The sequence below is a fragment of the Carcharodon carcharias genome, chromosome 11, assembly GCF_017639515.1.
Source record: "Carcharodon carcharias isolate sCarCar2 chromosome 11, sCarCar2.pri, whole genome shotgun sequence".
NCBI lineage: Eukaryota > Metazoa > Chordata > Chondrichthyes > Lamniformes > Lamnidae > Carcharodon > Carcharodon carcharias.
In genome coordinates, this window is record NC_054477.1 from 95008129 (window position 1) to 95034660 (window position 26532).

The following is a 26532-nucleotide window of genomic DNA, read 5'->3' on the forward strand; positions in this document are numbered from 1 at the left end:
CGTGATTGATTATAGGGCTCTGTCCTACAAAAGTAAGCTCAGCGTTACATTGATCAGCACTGTATAAGTGTTGAAATGCATTAAAGTACTTTCTCCATCTGTAAAAGTGCATTCAAAGCTTAAAAAAACACTGGAATCTTGAGTATAAAACATGAATCTGCTGGGCCATTTGAAATTAGTGCTGACCCATTTTCACTTTTCCAAGGGTCTTAACTGGCAAAGTGGGGGCCACAAGTTTATGGTGGAGGCATAAACACTTCTGAAGGCCTCATTTAAGGTGTGTAACCCTTGTTTAGAGCTCTTCAAACTAACAATTTAAACACTGAAGCCTAACTTCAAAGATTGAGGTTGGTGTCAGACTACTTGGGAGGGAGGGGTGTGCAAAAAAAGAAGAAAGATCTGTGTGGCCCCCCTGGATTCTTCCTTGCTTCAAGCAGCCAAATGGGTGACAGGACAGACTGCCTCACTTGCTGGTAGAAGAGTATATTGTGAAGGAAGGAAGAATTTTTAAAAAGGGTGCAGTAACTTTCTACATAGGATCAATAGAGACAGGGCAGTGGCCGCAATGTGTGGCCAGAGCCAGGGTACCTGGGCAACAGGTGACAAAGCCACCCGAGGAAGCAGCAGAAAGTAGGGGGAGGAGTTACTACCCTGAGCGAAGGTGTACTGCAACCCAATAAGCTTCCTTGAGATGTCTGAAAGACAGTGTAGGCGAAGACTGCAAGTTACATGTTGCCATGCCCTGCTTTTTAAAAATTTGTTCATGGGATGTGAGTGTCACTGGCTAGGCCAGCATTTATTGTACATTGCCAATTGCCCTTGTTCAGAGGGCATTTAAGAGTCAACCACATTGTAGACCAGACCAGGTAAGGACAGCAGATTTCCTTCCTTAAAGGACTTTAGTGAACCAGATGGTTTTTTTATGTCAACAAGCAATGGTTTTAGACTTTTAATTGCTGATTTTTATTGGATTCAAATTCCACCATCTGCTGTGGTGGGATTTGAACCTGGGTCCCCCAGTTCTGGATACCCCTGGGTTTCTGGATTACTAGTCGAGTGACAATACCACTATGTCACTGCCTCCCCCTGCTTGTTGCAGTCCAGGTCATCATGGTCCTCAATTTCTATCCAGCCAGCTACTTTCAGGACTTTGCTGCAGACCTCCGTGGCTTCTCTCAAGCAGTCACCCACCAGTGCACCACCTCCTTCACTGACGCACTTTTCACTCAAGTGTGAGAGCACATCACCTTCCCCACAAATGTGAAATCAAAGACACAGAGGGCAACAGGGCTCACCTTCATTGCCAGCTTCCCAAAAGTTCAAGGCGGTAGACTGTACCCAAGTCGGTATTAGGGCACCAATGCAGCAGCCGGAGACACTCATGAGTGTAAAACTTTCAGTGACCACAATAAGGCCTTCCTGCATGTAGGTGTACATTCCCCCAGCAGCTGCTGTGACTCATTCATTCTGAGGCAGTCATGTCTGCCACCGCTTTTCTATCCTGAACCCCAGGCCTGTGGCTGGCTACTGGGAAACAAAGGATATCCATTAAGGAGGTGACTGTTCATCCCCTTGAAGTAACTGGGGACTGGGCCCCAACATTGCTACATCTGCAAAAGCACAGAGCTTTAACTAAAGAGCTTGGCAAGAGTTCAATGAATCTGCTAAAGCAAGCGGATTGCTAAACAGAGTGATTACAGAAATTTGATGAGGGTGGCAATTCAGTCGAAGTAATTTAAACCAAAGAGCATCAGTAAATAAATAAATATAGAAATAATCACAATTAATTATAACTAAGAAAATAAAATTAAAATTAATCAAGTTGATGATTTTAACATTAAAAAAGAAAGACTTGTTTTAGAGCCTTTCATGACCATTGAACATCCCAAAGCATTTTTCAGCGACTGAAGTACTTTTTAAGTGTAGCCACTGTTGTAATTTTGCAGCTAGTTTGCAAAAATCAATCTCTGACAAACAGCAACATGATGATGTCCAGATAATCTGTTTTTACAATGTTGATTGAGGGATAAACATTGACCAGGCCACCAAGGGTAACTCCCCAACTCTTCTTCGAAAGAGTACTATGGCATATTTTACATCCATTTGAGAGAGCAGACAGGACCTTGGTTTAATATCTGATCCAAAAGAAAGCACCCCCAACATTGTCTCAGTAATGCACTGGACAGTCAACTTTGATTGTTGCACTCAAGTCTTGAGCCTACAGTCTTCTGACTCAGAGTTGAGAGTGCTACCAACTAAGCTACTAAGGGAGTTGAGTTGCTTTGAGTGAATACTTCATGTACTTAAATAATGAAACAAATGGGATATATATATATATATATATATATATAACATCATATTGATTATATGTAGCATGTATATATATATAAATTCATTTAAACATACATATATGATAAAAGTAGATACACTTTTAAGAAAAAATGATGGGCTAGCTGAGACCTGTTACCTGCAATTCCTATACCATGTGCGGACTCCAGAATGCTTTGTGTGTCCTGGAGAAAGACATATGAAGGAATTGCCTCCTGCTGCTCAAACTTAAGCTCAGAGTGTTATATATTTTATAACTCGGATCAATGCAGAGATGACACTAGTTTCTATGTGTGTAATGTTTTATTCACAGTGGTTTAAAATGTCTACTCCATGCTTCCAGCTCTTTCTATACTTTGTTTACTTTTCTCTGAGTCCATAAATAGTAAACAGTCTCACATAATCAAACACAGGACAACTTAACCATCGCCTACTAAATCGCTTCCCTCTTGTAAAACTGAAGACCTTATTTTAAATTAAACCACCCTAAACATATGTACGCCAAGTAATTTCTTACAGTTCAGCATGTCCCTTTCCTTTAAGTACAGAAATAGTGTTTGAGAAGTTCTCCAATAACTACTCTGAGATCTATGAATTTGAGGTTGTGGTTCTGCATGATCAACTTGGTGAGGCAGATGATCAACAACACAGTCCCTCATTGAAAAAGGAAATGTATCCTCATAATCACTGTCCTCGAAATTTTCTGGTCTGCTCACTATCAAGTACCTCACACTCCACTTTGTGATCTCATCCAACAGATAAACATTGGTATCAAGCAACCACTTGACCTGCTTTGGTCCAAATAGAGATGATGCAAGTTTGTGGTCACAATTTGGCTGTTTGAAGCAAACCCAATTTCCAACTTCAAATTGTGGTTTCTTTGTGTCGGTTCATTTCTCGAAGTACACTTCACCTTTACCTTGCCATTTTGCAATTTCTTCTGCTTTCACTCTGGCATTCTCATTGAGTGGCAGTGATTGCTTAAGATTTGGCATACAAAAGTCTTTCTCGTCAGAAAGTGTGGGGTTTATCAATATGTGTGAAATAGGATGTGAATGGATTGTTCAAATGTCTTCCCCTCCAACATATTAGCTTTCAGACAGTCCTTTACCACCCTGTTGCATTGTTCAACATTACCATTCAATTGTAGGTTGTATCATGATGTTAGATGGTGATAAATTCTGTAGCTTGCTAGGAATTCCATGAACTGACTGGAAACAAACTGCAGTCCATTGTCTGTAGTGACAGTATCTGGCAAGCTCCATTTTGTAAGCAACTAGACCAGAATGCCAAATTGGTGGTTATAGAATTTGTTGTAGCAATTTCCAGCTATTTGCTCCATAGATCATAAACAATAAGCAAAATTTTCTGATTCCTAGGAGCTACTTATACTCCTATAGAAATATCAACTTGGAGTCGTTGCCATGGTCTTGTTGGCCTTGGGGTTGGTGGAGGTGCATGACTTGGTTTAAGAAATTTTTCACATTACAAGGCATGCAGTTACTAATGATTTCTTCTATACAGCGATCTGTTGCTGGCTACCAGGCTGCTTCATGGAATCATTGTTTCATTTTGTAGCAAAATCCAACACTTGCCTTGGTTTTGAATCGGCAGTCGCAGTTTGGGAATTTCAGTTCCTGGCGGACCTTGGGACTTCTACGCATGCATGGTCCTTTCCCGCAGTTCTTTTTTTATGTTCTTTAGGCAGGGAACTGGTCCTGCTTGCCTGTGCAGAAGGAAAAGAAGAAAGGAAGGGAAATGGCATGAAACAGCAGGTCAGGTGACGTGAACCAGAGCGTCATTCAATAGGTGTCCCAGGGAGCAGGACATTGGGAGGGAGAGAGGGAATAGGTCCCAAACCAAGAAGAAGGTCCCAAACTAGGGAGTGGGACAGAAGGAGGTCCCAGAAGAAGGTCCCAGGCAGGGACAAAGACAGGGATCAGAGAGAGGTCCCAGAAGACAGTCCCAGGTAAGGGACAAGGACAGAGATCAGAAACAGATCCTGTTAAGTAAAGTTGAAAGAAAGGAGTGGAGAAATAGGCTCCTGATTAAAGAGAGAGCTGTGAGGAACAGGCTTGAAATGAAGCAGGCTTGAGAGAAGCCCTGAAGAACCGTGAGGTGGATCATGTGCTGTGGGCCATAGGGGCAAAGATACCCATTTGCAGCAGTGGTGTTCTCCTTGGCATGGCTGAAGATCTGAAAGTGTGCTGGGAAGGTGAAGTGTAAGTGTACTCGAAGATGCCTGGAAAGGAGATTGAAACCCTTGAGATGGATCCTTGTTTAAGCTGCCTGAGTGGGAGCGACTTTTGGAGAGAATTCCAAGGAGAGTTCTTCAAATGTGGAGATCGGAAACCCTCGGTAGAAAGACAGAGGGTGGAACTGTCCAGATTTGCACTAAGTGCATTAACAGGCGGGAAAAACGACGTTTTACCCGCCAGCCACCATGGCGGCTTTTCACGCCGTATTGTCCCAATCCCACCTCATTAATCATGCATTCCTGGGAAACACACCGTTTTGATAGCAGGCAGGCTCCAATTTGCCCGCTGCACAGTCACCTTGCCATTTCATCATGCTGGGTGCCACATTTAAAATGCAGCTGCATGCACGCACCTCTCAGTGCTCCCAGCCCAAGACTGCTGCAAAGAAAACATGGTCCTAAAAGGCAAGAAGATTGCAGCACCACACCCACCAACACCCCCCTCCCCCACCCACAACCGCCTGTTTAGTGTCACGTCCTTTGAGCGCCTTTTAGACGCTGTGGAGGCTCGCTGTGATGTCCTCTACCCCAGCTTCAGCTGCAGGAGGGGCAGCAATATTACCACTCCAGCTTGATAGGCAATGGCAGTGTTGATCAGTGCCAATGCTGCACAGAAGAGGTTGGCCATGCAATGCAGATAGAGGCTGATTGATCAGCCATGGTATGGCAACCATCTCAGCACTCTAAACTCACACACTCAAGCCCATCACACATTCACTGTCATCTCACTCATTGCCAGCTCAAGGGACATCACCACTCACTCTCTCAACCACACCCTTACATCTCCATCTGGCCTGATCTCCTCAGGAGACTGCCTCCTCAGCCCTCACCATCTTGAGGCCACTTGCACAGATCAACTTGTGCCCCCATGCACACCCTGGGATACCCCCTTCCCCAGTGCAGCCCTTGCCCTGCAGCCATTGAGAAGCCACCCTCGCCTTATGACTGGTTTGGTAGGTAGAGACCGGCCCCAGAGTCCCCATAAAAGTGGTGTGGTGCTGCCTGCGAAGCCTGGTGCTGATGACTGTGAGTGCTGCCCGAAGCAAGATAGGCAAACAAACCTCAAAGTCCCGAGCGAAGTGCAACTTGCCAGGTGCACGTCGTTTATGTAGAGTTGTGAAATACAGCGGTGTGTTTCCTGCTGACATAGACGGATGATTCAATGTTGGGGGATGATTCTGGCGGGTTGGCCTTATAACGATATGCAGACGCATATGTTGGTTCCCAACATCTGACAATGGGAAATGCGGCCTGCCATTGATGGGCAGAGCAGACGATTGCAAACTGGTTTCATGATGTCATGAAACTGATTTTTGGCCTTCTCGTCATATTGCCCACTCACACTGCTAAACACGCCCGACACCAGCAGGCACAGAAAATTCTGTTCAGAGTTTCAATGAGACCGATCGGCTCACAGTGTAACAAGCAGCCAGGTGGGTTGTTCATAAATGCATAGAATCTGCTTTGGTCACACCTGTCATTTACCTTGGAGTGTGATACGTCTGACCACAGTTCGCCAGTTGGTTCACATATACTGCATACTTACCCTGAATATTAGAGTATAAGATAAATATAGTAAATTGTTTTATCATTCTGAATTTGTATGTGTCTTATTAGTAATGTATTTTAATTTTCTTGGACTGTGGCTTTATAAACTACCATGGTTGCAGCTGAAAGACATGTTCATTGGAATAGGATGAGGAATAACTACAGTGTTGCTATCCTGAAACATAGGGTGCCACAAGAGAACAGGATGGTTCTGGAAAGGAGTTCTGGACTGAGGGGAACTGTCTGATGACAGCATTTTAATTGGCTTCAGTGGTAACAGTGCAGGCAGAACAGTCTCTAGCATGAAAAGAGGGAAGACCTGAAACCTCTCTCTCTTGTGTTTATAAGATTCTGGCAATTCTGCCATAATAGCTAGCTGGCTATCCCTCATATTTCTGTAACCTGCTTTTTCTGAAAACCCTTGTCAGGAGGAAAAGGGAAAATAAATCACGAGTAGAGACATTGTAAAGCAAATTTTTCAACCAGTGAACTACAGATTGAAAGTGCTGGGAGACCACCAACAACAAACTGCAAGGAATTTGGAAGCCATCAATCAAAATCAACATACTTAATCCTGTATTCCAGATTGGTGCTATTGAACTGTTTTATCTTACCCTTAGAATCCATGTTTTGTGTGACTTATGTGTGTGTGTGGGTGTTTGTGTATAGTTATTTAAGAAATTATTGAGTTAGAAGTTAGTTCATATTTATTTCTTTTGCCACTAGTTAAAAACAATTTGTTCAATAAATAGTTATTTATTTATTAAGTTTACAAACTTGGTGCTCTGTTAACCTAAATTAAACAGTTAGGTAGAATTGGGGCAATCTGGTGGTTTGGTCAAACTTTTCACATTTGTTGAGGCTCAGGGAACATTGGGGCTTGATATTACAGCGCACTATCCCCAGTGAGTCATGACAGTTTGGGGTGAAGGAATAGTGGTAAACCAAAAAGTAGAGACAAGGCAAGAAAGTCAGGTATTAATATAGGAAATGATAAACAGACTGTGATAAGAAGGGACAGAGAGTACAATTCTAAGATGCTACAAAAATAATAAAAGGACAAAACTAAAGGCTCTGTATCTAAGCACATGTAGTATTCAAAACAAAACAGATGAACTGTTAGCGCAAATATAAATAAATAAGTATGATTTGATAGCCATTCTAGAGACATGGCTACAGGATTACATCGATTGGGACCTGAATATTGAAAGTTTCATGACATTTAGAAAGGGCAGGAAGTCAGGAAAAGGTGGAGGGTGGCTCTGTTAATTAATGATGGCATTAGCACCTTAAAGAGGGATGACCTAATTTCATGAAACCATGATGTAAAAGCTTTTAGGTTGAGGTGAGGAACAGTAAAGGCAAGAAGTCACTTGTGGGAGTGGTGTAGACCTCCTAATCACAGCTACACAGTAGGACAGAGTATAAATGAAGAGATAATGGGAGCTTGCCAGAGAGGTACAACAATAATCAAGGGGCATTTTAATCTACATATAGATTGGAAAAATCAGATGGGCAAAGGTAGCGTAGATGAAGAGTTCATAGAATGTTTTCAGGATAGTTTATTAAAACAGCCAACCAGAGAGCAGGCTACGCTAGACCTGGTACTGAGCAATGAGATAGGATTAATTGATAAAGGCACCCCTAGGTAGCAGCTAGCATAATATGATTGAATTTTACAATCAGTTTGAGGGAGAAATGAGTACGTCCAAGACTAGTAGTTTAAACTTAAATAAGGACAATTATGAGGGCATGAAAGCAGAGCTAAAGTGAGCTGGCAAATGAGGTTAAGGGATATGTCAACAGAAGTTCAGTGGCAGACATTTATAGGGATATTTCAGAATGTACAGCATATATATATCCCAACGAGAAAGAAAAATTCCAAGGAGAGGGCCCACCATCTGTGGTTAGCTAAAAAAAGTTAAAAACATCATCAAACTTAAAGAAAAAGCATACAATTATGCAAAGATGGGTGGCAGGTCAGAAGACTGGAAAAAGTGTAAAGAACAGCAAAGAATGACAAAAAGATTAATAAAGAGCGAAAAATTAGAATATGAAAGAAAGCTAGTTAGTAATATAAAGACGAATGATAAGAGTTTCTATAGATATTTAAATAAGAAAAGAGTTAACAAAGTGAGCGTTGATCCTAAAGAGAGTGCATCTGGGGAATTGATAATGGAAAGTGGGGAGATGACAGATCAATTAAACAGGTATTTTGCTTCAGTCTTCACTGCAGAGGACACAAGTAACATCCCAGAAATAGTTGTAAATCAGGAAATGGAAGGGAGGGAGAAACTCGGGAAAATTACAATCACCAGGAAGTGGTATTGAGCAAATTGTTGGGGCTACAGGCTGACAAATCCCCAAGTCCAGATAGACTTCATCCTAACATCTTGAAAGAAATGACCAGTGAGATAGTTGATGCGCTGATTTTAATTTTCCAAAATTCCCTAGATTCAGGGAAGATTCCATTAGATTGGAAAATAGCAAATATAATTCCTTTATTCAAAAAGGGAGGGAGACATAAAGAAGGAAACTATAGGCCAGTTAGCCTAGCATCTGTCAAATGGAAAATGTTAGAAGATATTATTAAAGATGTTATAGCAGGGCACTTAGTAAAATTCAAGACAATCAGGCAGAGTAAACATGGTTTTGTAAAAGGGAAGTCATGTTTAACCAATTTATTGGAGTTCTTTGAAGGAGTCACATGTGCTGTGGACAAAGGGGAACCAGTGGATGTACTGTACTTAGATTTCCAGAAGCATTTGATAAAGTGCATATCAAAGGTTATTGCAGAAAATAAAAGTTCATGGTAGGGGGTAACATATTGGCATGGATTGAAGATTGGCTAGCTTACAGGAAGCAGAGAGTTGGCATAAATGGGTCTTTTTATGGTTGGCAGGATGTGATGAGTGGTGTGCCACAGGGATCAGTGCTAAGGCCACAATTATTTACAATTTATATAAATGACTTGGATGAGATTGAGGGGGGACATGATTGAGGTGAATAAAATTATGAGGGGCATAGATAGGGTAGACAGGAAGGAACTTTTCCCCTCGGTGGAGGGATCAATAACCAGGGGGTATAGATTTAAGGTAAGGGGCAGAAGGTTTAGAGGGGATGTGAGGAAGAATCTTTTCACCCAGATGGTAGTGGGAATCTGGGACTCACTGCCTGAAAGGGATGGTAGAGGTAGAAACCCTCATAACATTTAAGAAGTATTTGGATGTGCACTTGCGATGCCATGGCATACAAGGCTATGGGCCTAGTGTTGGAAAATGGGATTAAAATAGTTAGGTACTCATTTGACTGGCGCAGACTGGATGGGCCGAAGGGCCTTTTTCTTTGCTGTAGACCTCTATCACTCTATAAGGGACCGAAGGAATGGCTGTCAAATTTGCTGATGACACAAAGATAGGTAGGAAAGTAAATTGTGAAGAGCAGGTAAGGAGACTACAAAGTAACATAGATAGATTAAGCAAGTGAGCAAACATCTGTCAAGTGGAGTATAATGTGAGCAAATGTGCAATAGTCCATTTTGGCAGGAAGAATAAAAAGAAAGCTTATTCTCTAAATGGTGAGAGATTGCAGCGCTCTGAGATTCAGTGGGATCTGGGTGTCCTAGTGCATGAATCACAAAAGGTTAGTATGCAGGTACAGCAAGTAATTAGGAAAGCTAATAGAATGTTATCATTTATTATGAAGGAAATTGAATACAAAAGTAGGGAAGTTATGCTTCAGCTATACAGGGCACTTCTGAGAACACATCTGGAGTACTGTATACAGTACTGGCCTCCTTATTTAAAGAAGAATGTAAATGCGTTGGAAGCAGTTCAAAGAAGGTTTACTAGCCTAATACCAGGAAAGGCTGGACAGGTTAGGCTTGTATCCACTGGAATTTAGAAGAGTAAGAGGTGACTTAATTGAAACCTTTAAGATCCTGAGGGGTCTTGACAGGGTGGATGTGGCGAGGATGTTTTCTCTTGTGGGAGAATCTAGAACTAGGGGTCACTGTTTAAAAATAATGGGTCACTCATTTAAGACAGAGTTGAGGAGAATTTTTTTCTTTGACGGTTGTGAATCTTTGGAACTCTCTTCCTCAAAAGGCGGTGGAAGCAGCGTATTTGATTATTTTTAAGGCAGAGGTAGATAGATTCTTGATTAACAAGGAGATGAAAGGTTTTTTGGGGTTAGGCAGGATTGTGGGTTGAGGTTACATTCAGATTAGCCATTATCTTATTGAATGGTGGAGCAGGCTCGTGGGACCGAGCGGCCTACTCCTGCTCCTAGTTCACATGTTCGTATGTATGTTCGTATGTATAGTGAATATTTGAATCATTTTCTTGTCTTTGTACTGAGATCCTTCCAACCTTTTTGTCTGGTGTAATATACTTCTTTTTTCTTGTCTTAATAAATATTTTATTCTTTGTGTTAAAAGTTCATCAGCTGACTCCTGTGAATTTGTTCAGCAACTTTCCTCCACAGTTTCTAAAAAAAAATCTATCAAGCCAGGTTTCAATCTGGGATTTGACTTGTCCTGTATTAACATCAACTAGGATCGTAACAATTTTAAAAACAACTGGATGTCCTTCATGGGCAGGTGCAATACACATTGCTGTAGCACTTTTGGAATAAGTGCTCAAGTTCCGGTTAGAATTCAGGTGTCATGAAATAATGCGAGTCCGTCGTGTTCCCTGTAATATGGGACCAATTCTTCCTCTGTTTCACAAGGCCACTCAATTTTTAGGTAGTGGCTTACTTTCTGCAGTAGGCTGTCTGTTGCCAATTCTGCCTTTAGCTTCTCTCATAAGAATCACAATCACGTGCAAAATCATTGTGACCACATAGTCTTTAATGTCGCAAGTTGCTTTGCTATTGCTAACACTATCTGCAGTGGTAATACAGCCAAGCATGTCAGCTACTCAAATACATGAACCTGTGAAATACTCAATCTTGCTGTTGGGCTGACGAAGGCAATCTGACCATCCGTATATGCGTAGAGGTCCATGACCAGGTCCTGACATAACTAACAATGTAGTCAGTGCTTGGTGATTGGTGTGGACAGTGGATTTTCTACTGTAGAGATAGATGTACCAATGTTTATAATCATAGATGCAGGCTAGTGCTTCCCACTATCCAATAGAGTATTTGTGTTCAGTTTCCGGCAACAGGCGGGACGCATAAGTGATTGGTCATTTGCTTCCTTCAATACTAAGAGAGTACAGCTCCAGTTGTAGTTCCTGATGTATCTGTTGTGACCTACATTTCTGCACGTGGGTTGAAAAGTGCGAGGACTGGCGATGCTGTCTTTGCCTTTACTGTGCCAAATGCTGTTTACTGTGTGATTGTCCATTCCCATTGTGCATCTTTGCGCAGTACCCTCCAAAGAGGATCCGTGATCGCTGCGAATGAATTTGTGATAAAGGTTGGTAATACTGAGGAACGATGCCAACTCTTTCATGTTAGACAGAGTTGAAAGCATGTGAATGGCTTTGATATTGCCTTATATAGGCTTTATTCTAGCTTCTGTTACTCTGTACCCTAGAAAGTCATCTTGAGTGCTGTGAATATGCATTTGTCCATACCGAGCGTCAAATTGTGTGGTGCAAGTCAAGTGAGTACTGCTTATATCCACTGATTGTGTTTTGCTTTGTCCCTTCCATCGACAATGACTTTGTCAAGTACGTTGAGCATCCCCTCAACATGTGACAAGTCTGAAGAAACAACCTCCTGGAATGCTCTAGGCGCTGAACTTAGTTCATGGAGCATTCTGCAGTACTGAAACATTTCTTCATGAGTAACAAAAACTGTAAGATATTGGTTTTGCTTTGCTAATGGTATCTGAAGATAGTTCCGTCTCATATCAAGCTTCGTGAAGACTGTGGAGTCATGAAATGATGCTGACAGTTCTTGGATCATTGGAAATGAATACTTGTCCAGAATGATAGCTTTGTTGACCGCCTTAAGGTTGACGCTTTAGCATAAGGGCCTGGCACATACAGGGTTAATGCGGGACTTAGTACAGCATGAGAACATATGGGCCAGGGTTTTACTCTCGTCAAGTAGGTTCGGCAACGGCGGGCGGGAGTAGTTGGGAAGCCAACCGCTGCTCGCGATCGGGGCCCGGCCGTGATTTCATGCTGGTGGGCCAATTAAGGCCTGCCCATTGTGAAATGCACACTGCAGTGCTCAGCGCTGCCTGTGTCGGGGGGGGGGAGGATGGTGAGCGGGGAACTTTGCGCATGTGCATGGGTGCGCGCAAGAAAAGTTCCCTGAGGCACAGAGCTGCCTCAGGGAGATGAAAATTTTAAAAATTAAAAATAAAGAACTTTAAAATGTTACAAAACATCCCCTCATGTGACTCTGTCACATGAGCAGGGACATGTTATTAACAAAATGTTAAAATTTTAATCTAATTTTTAATAGCTGTTGGGAACCTTGTCCTGCCTGTGGATGAGATTTCCTAAAAAATTCAAAGGCCGCTTGGCCTTTTCGCCTGCCCACCAATCGTAAGATTGCACGAGCAGTGAAAAATTTAATTCAATTATTACTTTAATGGCCTTAATCGGCTTTTCAATTGTCAGCGGGGGCGCTGCCGACTTCCTGTGTGCCCGCCGACTGAAATATCGCGCAAGTCACGATAGCATCGGGATGCTCGCCCGACGTCATTTTATGTTCATTCGGGTTGGGCACCCGTCTGCCCGAAGCACTAGAAATTCTGGCCGTGACCCACACTTAGGAGTCAGTCTAGTGTTGGACAGAGCTGTATGCACAAACAAGCAGGGAGACAGCTCCTAGCTTGAACCCTTTACTATATATATATAAAACATTTATATACACACAGTTCTTGTGCTTAATAAGTACATACTGTTAACCTACTTAAGACTTACTGCAAAGACTTCATTAATACCTACCAAATGGCATCCAACACCCTACAATATGGTGGCAGTGAATGGAAAAACCCAAAATCTCATAAAAATTTAGAGAAAAACTGAAATCCTGCAAGACCAAAGAAAAATTTGAAGTAGTATTCTGGCCTGAAGAAAAGCTCGGGAAGCAAAGACGCAGAAGAAAATTGCCAGGGAAAAGCTCCAAAGAAAGGCTTGGAAGCTGAAGGCAGAAATTTAAAATTCCTCACAGCTGCAGAAGACACCATAGAATCTCTTGGAAGTCCAGTTTCAATTCCCAGAAGGCAGAGTCAGCAGACCTAACAGGGATGAGTTAAACCTTCAAATTCCAGGATCCAGCAAGTCCTGAGAAATTTCTAAATAATTCAGCGACCAGAAGTTGCTGGTTAAAAACTCTATTCGATAATCCAGATTCTCAAGTCTGTGCCTGTCTATGCTCACTCCAAAAAGTTAATAAGTTACTTAATTCAGAAGAATTGCGACAAAAGAATCAGCTTTAAGGACCAGCAAAAGCCAGGATTTGATGCTTTTATGACCATAAAGCATAGCGCTAAAAAGAAGCAAGCCGATTCAAGCAGCCATTGTTTGAAATTATTTCAAGGCTGAGTCCTGGCGCCATTGTAGTGGGAGCCTGTCAATAACAGCAAGGGTGGGTAACCCCTTTGTTTTCAAACAAACAGTGGCACCATCTTGGATTTCAGCAACTTCTTAAAGCTGAACATTCACTTTAAAATTTTTTAACCATTGATCAAAAATCCAACTTATCAGATCAGTTTGGACTCATCTAAGGACCAAACCCAATGGAAAATAGGGTGCCCTGGAGAAGAGAGTTTTTAAGCTATCTGAGTACATTAGTTCAATGTAGAAAGTGAGGAAAAATTCCAGATTAACACTTTTTTACATTGGTTTGGTGAATTTGCTGATGAAGTAATCCTAACACAGTGCATTGATGAACCCTCAACCAGTTCCGATGAAATATTAAGAATCTTTGACGAATAATTTAATCTTCAAGTTGTGGAGTGCACAGTGCTTAAAAAGAGGCAGAGAAAACTCCCAGTAAAGCACTGAAAGAAAAAAGACAATACTCCATTAAACACACAAGGGTGCCAAAGAAGCAGAAAACTTGCCGGAAGTCTCAAAAATATACCTTCTTGGAAATGCCGACACAGTACCTGAACTGCAATAACAGGTGACAGTGAGGAGCAAACAGCTGGTTGTGAATGAAGAAAAGCTATCTGATGAAACCCAAAATAAACAAACTCTACAAAAGGAAAATGAAATAAGGTTGGAAAATGTTCATATCAGAACTGAATTGGAAGATTCAAAACTTAAGATTTAAACTGAGTATATACTCTTGGAAATGCACGAGACACTAAAGTCATCAATGAACCAAACTGTTCAAGATCTGAATAAACACATTTTTGAGATTTCACGGAGGTAGGATAAAGAGAATACAGAGCTAAAGGAAATGGTTGGACATTTGGAAGAAAACTTGGAAAAACATTATATTTCCAAGGAGATCCATGAAGAGACAAAAATCAAGAACTTAGAATGGCAAAGGAAAGTAGAATTTCCCACAAAAGAGTGTGAGGAATCTGAAAAACAATTAGCAGAAGCACAATAACAGAATGCAAGTTTGCATATTGGCACAGAGGAATTATACTCTGCCAAGGAAAGCTGATCAATGCAGAGAATCAACTTTCACATACGAAAGATGCATTTGATAAGGAAAAGCAAGAGCTACTGAGAACAATGGAGTGTAGTTCACAGGAATTAGAACATTTGAAAGAGGAATGATGAACTTGTAGAAACAAATTCAATAAAAATGGATCTTCAATTAAAGTTTGATGAACTTAAAGCATCAGAAGCCTCCAGTAAACATCACACAAAATGCTGGGAATAGGGGAAGGAATTGCTGATGAATCAGAGCAGTTGTTTGAAAGCAGAATTAACAACAAGAACTGATGAACTTTCTAAACTTTGGTGTAATCCGAACAACATGAAGGATGAGATCCACAGTATGGAAGAGCAAATCCGGACTTTAAAAGCAGAAGAGGTGAATTCTATGGAACAGATTGAAGATCTATCAAATGAATTGAAAGAGTCCAAGGGGCAGTTCAGAAACCATGGAAGAAAGATCCTGAAAAGAGCTAACTGCCCAGGTGAAGTTGTTAAACTTAAATCAGAGTTCGCAGATAACTCTGAAACAAAAACAACTCAACTTAGCAGAGTTGTTGCTGCACTGAATGAAAAGATTCATAAGCTCGAAAAACAACTGGAAAAGAAGAAAGTAATCAAAAGTTTGGCTAAAATTGTGAAACAAGTGGGAATGAAGATTCCATTGTTGAAACATAAGCTTTCATATGCATTGCAGTGAGCTGTACAATGGAAGAAGAGGGAAAAACGCTATGGGGATGTGCACAGCATTCATCCACCCTGGAAAAAAATAGGATAAATCAACAACTACCTATCATCACAACTGCCAAATTGACCAAGTGTGGTTCAATACCAAGGAATGTAAAAGTGGGATGAAAAAATAGCCAGGTGTCAGAACAGCCACGAAAACAACAGAGTTGGCCTGCAATGACAGAGCCTACTAGTATTGCCAACCAGATATGGATGGATTATAAGGCCTTCAGATTGCCTGAACCTATGAACTCTTGAACTCTATGCGACTTGAAGGGGATTGATGGGGTAGTAATAATGATGTAAATACATGGGGTAAACTTGAATAACTTGAAATACATTGGATAAAGACTTGGGGGAGTTGTATATAAGGGTCTGGGACATACAGGTTAATATGGAACTGAGTGCAGTACTATACACACAGTGATGTAAGAGAACATGTGACCTGCAACTTAAAGTCAGTCTAGTGTTGGACAGAGCCACGTGCACAAGCAAGCAGGGTGACAGCTCCCAGCTTGAATCCTTTACTGTATATATAGTTAATAAATACATACAATCTACTTAAGAATGCAAAGGCTTCATTAAGACCTACTGAGGGTATCCAACACATTACAGTAGACACATAGTTTAAGTTCAACATTTTTGTGTTGTGCAAGGACTAGATTTGATGTCCACGCTGATGAGTCAATTTGCTCATTGATACCATCTGCTTCTGGTCGTTTCAGCTCCTGTGATACTTTGCTATGAATTACAAACAGCAATCATCTCAAATTATGCAAAACTGATGCAACTGATGTGTCAATGCGAGGAGCATGGCAGTACTCCTTGATCTCCCCAAACCCAGTAAATAAGGAAGGATACCAGCATGTATAGCTTGCGTCTTTGATCATGTTATTATGTGCTCCAGTGGGGTCTTGAAGTTTGAAACCTACCGAAAAGTTTTACCCCCAAAAGTCTTCTGCTTTTAGCTACATAGACCATGAACCTGTCTAGGAGGACGTTTTGATAATGCATTGGGACTGTGCTCTTTCCCAAAACTGCAATAATTGTGTTGTCATAATCTTGAAGAATGTTTATCACAGGGGTGAGAGAACGTTGTGAAAAATACGGATGGTAAAGCTTGTTGCTCAAAGTAGACACTTCCGTGCCAACAACAGAGAGGCATTAGAATAAAAAGTAAGTAAGAAATAGGAAGGATCAGAATGGGATATGTAGGAAATGAGAGGCAGACTAGGAGAGGTTTACAGTGACTTTGTGTAAATGCGTGGAACATGGTAAATAAGCTCGGTGAGCTAAAGGCACAAGTATCCATATGGAATTATAATATAGTGAAATAATGGAGAGCAGGTTCAATCAAGGGGAATAATGGACACTTAACATGGCTCAAAATATTTGGAAAAGATAGGGAATTTTAAAAGAAGGGGTTGCCTATATTGATCAGAAATATTGTTACACCACTAGAAGGGAATGCTGTTCTTGCGTGTCCAAAAACAGAAGCAAGTTGGTTAGAATTAAAAAACACTGGAGAAGCTACTAGGCTACTGGTTATATGTTATGGGCCACTAAATAGTGGGAAAGTGATAGAAGAGCAAATTGCATGAAATGCAAGAACTTAAGAGTGGTGATAATGGGGGATTTCAATTATCGTAATATAAAATAAGAGTGTAAAGGGCAAAGAGGGGAAGGAATTCCTGAAATGTGCACAAGAGGACATTCTTGATCAATTTGTTTCCAAGCCAACGAGAAAGGTAGCAGAAATAAAAACAGAAAATGCCAGAAATGCTCACTATGGATATTATAGGCCTGTGACCTTTCATCAGAACCGTTTGATGAAAGGCCACAGACATGAAACGTTAATTGTTTCTCCCTCCACAGATGCTGCCAAACCTACTGAGCAGAATTTTACGGGCCCCTGGTGCCACTTTGTAGATGGGTGGTTGGGGGCTCGTGGGGGGGTGAGGAGCCCGTACAGTTCACCCGGTGGCCTTCCTGCCACCCTCCAGTCTGCTCTGACCTGTACAAGAGTTTATATGGTGTGCACGAAGCCTAAGACAGCCCACCACCCTTGCCCCAACTGAGGCCCTTAAATGGCCAACCAGTTTTGAGACTAGCAGGAGGAGATCAGCGACAGGGGAAACCTGGCAGGTCACCTTGCATGGGTCTCAGAAATGAAAGGCGATGGTCCTTCTTCAAGGGCCTCCTTCCATAAGAATCATGCACCGCCCCCCACCTTCCCAATTGCCTGCTTCCTATGGGTGCTCCCTCCACCTCAGGCCTCTCCATCAAGACCCCCACCCCTTCTTTAAACCCCCTTCAGGCTTCACCTTCCTTCCCTGCCATGAGATCCCCACGTTTATTGGGTCTTAGTCCCCGGGATTTAGAATCTGGGGACTGCTTGTAGTCCCAGCCCTGGCCCCTGCTGCCACTGATGGTGCTGGGCCAATCTGATTGGCCGGCAGCTCTTTGAAGCGAGACTTCCGCCCGAGTGAGGGGCAGAAATCCCATCTCCAGCAACTTAATACTGTGGGGCTGCTCTGATCGGTGGGGATGCATCCCCTCCTGACTCTTTGGATGGCAGGGCAGGAAATCCCACCATCTGAAAAATCCTGCCCAATGAGTTTTTTCAGCATTCCCTGTTCTTATTCCAGAGCTCCACTGCATGTACTGCTTTTCTTTTGTCTGGAAGGATGCAGTGCTGGATCTAGTTCTGGGGAATGAAATGGGTTGTATAGAGCATGTTTCAGTGAAGGAGCACTTGGAAAACAGTGATCACAATATCATAAGATTTAGAGCAATTATGGAAAGGAACAAGGAAAAATCAAACATGAAAATGGAAGAGGACTAACTTCAATGAGATGTAAAAGCATCTGGTAGATTGGGATCGAGGATTGCAGGTAAAACAGTAAATGAGCAATTTAAGAACTTCAAAGAAAAGAGAGTTTGGCTACAGACTAGACACATTCCCAGAAAGGGAATGTTCCCACTATTGCTAAACAAATAAAAAAGGCTTATAATAAACGCTGGGTTTATAATTCAGGAAAAAAACAAGCTGAATATAAAAAGTAAGGGAAGAACTGGGAAAAAATAAGAAGGATAAAGACAGTTTATGAGAATGGATTAGCAGGTGATATAAAATGGAACACAAAAGTCTTTTAAAAACATATAAATAGTAAAAAGTTAGTCAATGAAAGTGTGGGCTGATTCAAGATAACAAAAGAAATCTTGTAGAAACAGGGAACATGGTTGAGGTGTTGGAGGGAATGGATACAGTTAATCTTCAGCAAAGAAGATGATATTACCAATGCCACAGAAAATGAAAAGATAGTCAAGAAATTGGATAAGACAAAAGTAGAATAGTGGCAGTACTTAAAGGGTTGGTAGCACTCAAAGTAGAAAAGTCAACTAATGTATCCTAATTTGTTGAAGGAGTTGTGGTTGGACATTGCAGAAGCTCTACCCACAACTTTCCAATCTTCCTTAGAAATGAGGGTGGTGACAGAGGGCTGGAGGATTACAAATGTTACATTTTGATATATAAAGGGGAGAGGGCTAAACCCAGTAAAGAGAGGCCAGATAATCTAATATTGGTTGTGACAAAGCTTTTAAAGAGTCTAGTCCACACCAAAATTAATTGGCATGGGAAAAAAATGGATTTCTTAAAGGCAAAAGTCATATTTGATTAACTTCAGTCAGTTTCATAACAGGAGAATAATAAAGGAATTATTTTCCTGTTAGGAAGGAACTACAGGACTATTAAGTTAATTGTGCACAATACATGATTAATAAAAATAGAATTGCTAAAAATACACTTAAATAGAAAATAATAGGTTAACATTTTTGGTGTAAACCTCTTCCCAGCAAAGAAAACGCAACGGGAAGGAACTACAGGACTATTAAGTTAATGATGCACAATACATGATTAATAAAAATAGAAATGCTAAAAATACACTTAAATAGAAAATAATAGGTTAACATTTTTGGTGTAAACCTCTTCCTAGCAAAGAAAACGCAACAAATTTATTGTGGTGCACTGCAGAAAAGCTCAGTGCCGGGATTAGCATTGGACTAATAATTGAGCTTCCTTATTAATCCTGTGTGATCCTGTGCAGATTATCCTAAACTGAAGTAAATATAAAAGACAACTTCAAAAAATTGCTTCGAGAGGGATTGATAAAGTATTATCCCCAATAAACCAGTTACATACTATATCATGGTATAATACAACTAATACTACTATGACATTGTCCACAAGGTGGCAGGCTAGTTAATAAATACATCAGCATTTGCTGGCTCTTCAAGATTGGCTCGGTTGGCTGACTGCAGTTGATTAATTTAATGGTATTTTTGCAGTCAAACAACTCGCTTTTTTACAGTGCCTTTAACATAATAAAATACCTCAAGGTGCTTTGAAGGATCATAATTGGTTCAGCCTCAATTTTTGTTTAAAGAAGGAGATATGAGAAGAAGTGACCAAAATTTTGGTCTAAAGCAGTTCTTCCCAATTTTTTACTGGTGTGATCCCACTTTAACTCCATTTGATGTGACCCCAGAATTGTTGGTCCTGCATTCAGTTTTTTAGTTGAGGAGGGGTCGGGGGGGGGGGGTGGCGGTGGGGGGCGGCGGTGGGGAGAGGTGCATGGTGCCAAAATAAGACAAACAGCAGGATAAGAACCTTCACTGATGTATTATTGAAGTGCCAAAATAAAATGAAGCAGCAGGATAATAACATTCACTGCTGTATCACATTGCCAAAATAAAACAAAATGGTAGGATAATAACTTCCAGTATTGTATCAAAATGTTAAAATAAACAAAACAGCAAGATAATAAGCTTCACTGCTGTGTCAATGTACCAAAATACAAACACGTTTACTACCTTCTTGTTTTTCCTTTGCAAAGGAGTCAGAAGGCTCGCTGCTGGAGGTGGCAGCTCTGCTAAAAAAATTCCCCATGGTATGACCTGCAAGTAATTATCAAATAGTTCCTGGCCTGTTCAACTGCAGATTAGAGAAGCTCCATACCAATGAGAAGTTTGCGAGTTTTATGCATGCTGAGGTTACTTCCTGGACCCATTTTCTCATCACAACCCTCCAATTGCAGCATGTCGTCCATCCCCCGTTCCTCCAATCGGAATTCCTGTTGAGGCTGCTCGTGGGGAACTTACTCACTCTGCTCCTCTGATCTTGCAAATCCCATGATGACTGAGGCACATTGGCCATAAATCACTGTCTTCCCCAACATGTGCACTGAAGTCACCCAGGATGAATAGCCTCTTGCCATTTGGAATGTCCCTCAGAATATCACTGAGGCAATTGTAGGCATGTTCTTTGTCTGAGATCCTGGCATATAGAGTTGGTGCGTAAGCATATATGATGTTAACTGTGCCACCATCAGTTGACAGCTTCATGGGAAATGAGATGCTCTAAGGTTGCTACTGATGACTCAGTTGACCATGTCAGCTGATTGCTCAACGCAAAGTCCACACCGCTCTCACAGTGGTCTTTAGCGCTCTTTTCATGCCAGTAGAAGGTGTAATTAGCCTCATGAATAGAGCCTACAGCCTGTGTTGGCTAACCTTGTTCCTGTAGAGCGGCAATGTTGACACCAAGCATGTGCATCTCATGGTCAATCAGGGCCATCTTGCATACATTTGCTGTGGAATGTGGGCACACTGTCCTGACATTCCAGTTTCCAAGCCAAAAGGTTACCTTTCTTTGCTTGCTGCATGGCCTAGGCATGGTTTTAGGAGGTGCAGACTTACTTTACATCTGTACCCACCTCTTGACTTCATTGGCTGGTATCCAGAGGGAAGACAAAAGCTTATACGTATGGGGCCTAGTCAGCCGCTGGAGCTGCTGGAAGGTTTAACTTGAGGGAAACCCCAGTTGCCGAATGGGACTCCTTCAGGTTTTGTGCTGGGTTTACTCCCTTAGCCATTAACTCTTGGGACTGGATTTTATGGCCGAGAGGGCGGGTGGGGGTACATAAAATATGAGGGGTGACAGACCTACCACTTTCTAGCCCAGCCCCAAGCTGTCCCACGTAATACGATAGGTGGACGGGAGCCGAAGTCAGCAGCCCACCTGCCATTTTTAAATAAATAATTAACAGTCAAGTAAGCTTGTTACCAAGCTAATTGACCTATATATTACACTGCCCAGGCCTTAATACAGTTGGTATGGGTAAGTGACTTTTTAAACGTGTGTTTAAAAGTCGGGAAGGAAGTGGGGGATGCCCTTTGGGAGGTGCCTTGTGTGCATCAGGGGCACTCCCCCCAAGATGTTACCCACCAATTTGTTCCTCCCCAACTGGCCTCCAAAACCTGCCTTCCCCTCTCACCCCTCCAGGTGGCCCGATCCCTTCCTACCGTAAAATGCCAGGACATATATCACTATAGACACCATTGCTCTTAGCAAGGGCCCGCTTGCAGTCCCAACAACCCCTACTACAGAGTTCCAGCGCTATTGGGGCTGCTAGAATCAGATTGGCCAGCAGCTCTTAAGGGTGGGATTTCATCCCACTAAGGGGCCTAAGGCATGGAAGCCCCACCCTCTGCCCAGTTAGCCCGCTGGCAGCATTTTATGGCTGTGGCCCAGGCCGGCATTTTTCTTTTTTAGGTACGTTAGCTGCCTGTTGACTCTTGCAATGGTGGGTTGGGGTGGGAGGGTGGCGGTAGAGGTAGGGAGTGGGGTTGGGGTATAAGCAGTCCATCCCCCTGTGAAGTCCAGCTCTTGGTGTTGTTATTGTAACATTGAAAAGCACCGACTGGCAGAACCCACAGACGTAGATGTGATCTTGTCCTCCAGGTGTGTCACTCATTCCCTGGTGACCAGCCTCCCAGCTCCAGGGCCCATTGGTGAAACTCAGCCTAGCCACTAGTCACCATCGATAGAGTCCTCACCTCAGCAATTTAAATTAAATTAAAGACTCTCTTTAGTCCACCACCTCAGCAATTTAATCCCCTCAGTAAAACACACACCACAGTACTAAAGTACCTCAGTAAGCCCTCAATAAAGCACTAAAACGACAAAGCACCAAAAGGCCTACACCACAGCACTAACTCCCCCCAACAGCCCCTCACGATAACATTAATCCCCACCCCCACAACAAAGAATTCATCAATAAACCTTTCACCACAGCTCTAAATCCCCCCAAAAGACATCCACCACACCACAGCACTGAAGCCCCCCCAGATAAAGTCCACCACAGTACTAAAACTCACTAATCAATCCAATCACCGATCAATCACAGGCATCAATCCTCAGAAAACACTCAGCTCAGCACCTAATCTCACAAAAATAACTCCCCACAATAGCAAAATCTCCCCCATTATGACACTCATGTGCCCATCACTCAGCGTGAAAGACTTGACAGGAAAACATGTGACCTCTGGTTAACCAGTGAGATGTCTCCCACCCACGATGTCAGGGCAGGCCCAGCTGTACCAATAGTGCTGGGAGAGGAGCTCCCCAGGTCTTTTTCTTATTCATTCATGGCATGTGGGTGTCACTGGCTAGGCCAGCACTTATTTTCCGTCCCTAATTATCCTTGCCCTTGTTCAGAGGGCATTTAAGAGTCAACCACGTTGCTGTGGGTCTGGAGTCACATGTAGGACCTTAGTAATCCAGATGGACTTTTACAACAATCAACAATTGTTTCATGGACATCATTAGACTTTTAATTCAAATCCCCCCATCTGCCGTGGCAGGATTCGTATCCGGATCCCCAGAGCATTACCCTGGGTCTCTAGATTACCAGTCCAGCGACAATACCACTACGCCATCGCCTCCCTGGTTTGCTGAAGTGGTGAAGGATGTAGGTGAGAATAATGCAGATGCCATAACTATAATCTTCTAAAGTTCTCCCAAATCATGAACTGTATCTTTAGATTGAAAACCTGTGCACATCACACTGCTATTTAAGAAAGGTGAGAGGGGGAACTCAGAAAATTATAGAACAGTTTGCCCAATCTCTGTTGTTGGGAAATTAATAGAATCTATAATTAAAGGATAAGGTGAAGAGCTTGTTGAAAATTTTCAGCTGATCAGTGAAAACCGTCATGGATTTGTAAAATGTACGTCTTGCCGGTCAAATCTGATTGAGATTTTTGAAGAGATGCCTTAAGTAATGGACTGGAGAATGGGTTATGGATCCTATTCACATGGACTTCCAGAAGACATTTGATGAAATCGCTCATAAGTTAACTAAAGTTGAAACCCATGAAATTGAAGGAAAATTATTGACCTGGTCAGGAAAGTGGTTGCGCAGCAGAAGATAGAGAGTGGGGTTAATGAGCAGATAATCAAATTGGCAGAACATGAACTAGTGCAGCTGGAATTTCATTCCGAGATCAGGAACCTGATGCCTGGAATATTTCTGGTCCGATCCTACACCGCACCAGCTTCAGAGACGAAATGCGATTTTTAAACCGTCAGCCACTAATTGCCCTGGACCCAAGTTTGGCCATCCATTTAGGGGCACCAGGTGGAGGCAGGAGCCATGCATGGAAGGATAATTTAAAAAGCAAACGGCAGCCATGACTGGGCTTCCTGTTGTCTTTGGAAATGGAGGGAGAGCAGAAGGCCAGTGGTGATTTGGGCAGCTGTCCCCAGGCTGCACCACATTTTCCAGTTACCTCCCTTGAGGCCCTGATCAAGGCTGTAATGGACAGGAGAAATGTACTCTTCGTTCAATCTGAAAGAAGAGTTCCAGGTATGACTAGAGGTAGCCATGGATGCCAGCAGCTTCATGTTCCTCTCAAGAGTTCAAACGCTCTCCCCTCACAAAATTGAGCCTCTCAGCTCCAGCGAAGGCAACTTTGTGCCTCTTTATCAACAACTGAGTTTAAGTCTCCCCTCTTACATAATTTTTTCACACTGCAGTCATGAACACTAATGGCTAGCTGCTGTGTTCATGACAGCTATGGTTAAACACGTCCCAGAGTCTCTGGGATCCCTATAATAATAGAGATAAAAACAAAAAAACTGCGGATGCTGGAAATCCAAAACAAAAACAAAAACAGAATTACCTGGAAAAACTCAGCAGGTCTGGCAGCGTCGGTGGAGAAGAAAAGAGTTGACGTTTCGAGTTCTCATGACCCTTCGACAGAACTTGAGTTCGAGTCCAAGAAAGAGTTGAAATATAAGCTGGTTTAAGGTGTGTGTGTGGGGGGGCGGAGAGAGAGAGAGAGGGAGAGGTGGAGGGGGGGTGTGGTTGTAGGGACAAACAAGCAGTGATAGAAGCAGATCATCAAAAGATGTCAACAACAATGGTACAAAAGAACACATAGGTGTTAAAGTTAAAGTTGGTGATATTATCTAAATGAATGTGCTAATTAAGAATGGATGGTAGGGCACTCAAGGTATAGCTCTAGTGGGGGTGTTTTTTTTCAAAAATAATGGAAATAGGTGGGAAAAGGAAAATCTTTATAATTTATTGGAAAAAAAAAGGAAGGGGGAAACAGAAAGGGGGTGGGGATGGGGGAGGGACCTCATGACCTAAAGTTGTTGAATTCAATATTCAGTCCGGAAGGCTGTAAAGTGCCTAGTCGGAAGATGAGGTGTTGTTCATCCAGTTTGCATTGGGCTTCACTGGAACAATGCAGCAAGCCAAGGACAGACATGTGGGCAAGAGAGCAGGGTGGAGTGTTAAAATGGCAAGCGACAGGGAGGTTTGGGTCATTCTTGCGGACAGACCGCAGGTGTTCTGCAAAGCGGTCGCCCAGTTTACGTTTGGTCTCTCCAATGTAGAGGAGACCACATTGGGAGCAACGAATGCAGTAGAATAAGTTGGGGGAAATGCAAGTGAAATGCTGCTTCACTTGAAAGGAGTGTTTGGGTCCTTGGACGTTGAGGAGAGAGAAAGTGAAGGGGCAGGTGTTGCATCTTTTGCGTGGGCATGGGGTGGTGCCATAGGAGGGGGTTGAGGAGTAGGGGGTGATGGAGGAGTGGACCAGGGTGTCCCGGAGGGAGCGATCCCTACGGAATGCCGATTGGGGGGGTGAAGGGAAGATGTGTTTGGTGGTGGCATCATGCTGGAGTTGGCGGAAATGACGGAGGATGATCCTTTGAATGCGGAGGCTGGTGGGGTGATAATTGAGGACAAGGGGGACCCTATCATGTTTCTGGGAGGGAGGAGAAGGCTTGAGGGCGGATGCGCAGGAGATGGGCCGGACACGGTTGAGGGCCCTGTCAACGACCGTGGGTGGAAAACCTCGGTTAAGGAAGAAGGAGGACATGTCAGAGGAACTGTTTTTGAAGGTAGCATCATCGGAACAGATGCGACGGAGGCGAAGGAACTGAGAGAATGGGATGGAGTCCTTACAGGAAGCGGGGTGTGAGGAGCTGTAGTCGAGATAGCTGTGGGAGTCGGTGGGTTTGTAATGGATATTGGTGGACAGTCTATCACCAGAGATTGAGACAGAGAGGTCAAGGAAGGGAAGGGAAGTGTCAGAGATGGACCATGTGAAAATGATGGAGGGGTGGAGATTGGAAGCAAAATTAATAAATTTTTCCAAGTCCCGACGAGAGCATGAAGTGGCACCAAAATAATCATCGATGTACCGGAGAAAGAGTTGTGGAAGGGGGCCGGAGTAGGACTGGAAAAAGAAATGTTCCACATACCCCATAAAGAGACAGGCATAGCTGGGGCCCATGCGGGTACCCATAGCCACACCTCTTATTTGGAGGAAGTGAGAGGAGTTGAAGGAGAAATTGTTCAGCGTGAGAACAAGTTCAGCCAGACGGAGGAGAGTAGTGGTGGATGGGGATTGTTCGGGCCTCTGTTCGAGGAAGAAGCTAAGGGCCCTCAGACCATCCTGGTGGGGGATGGAGGTGTAGAGGGATTGGACGTCCATGGTGAAGAGGAAGCGGTTGGAGCCAGGGAACTGGAAATTGTTGATGTGACTTAAGGTGTCAGAGGAATCATGGATGTAGGTGGGAAGGGACTGGACAAGGGGAGAGAGAAGGGAGTCAAGATGATGAGAAATGAGTTCTGTGGGGCAGGAGCAAGCTGAGACAATCGGTCTACTGGGGCAGTTCTGTTTGTGGATTTTGGGTAGGAGATAGAAGCGGGCCGTCCGAGGTTG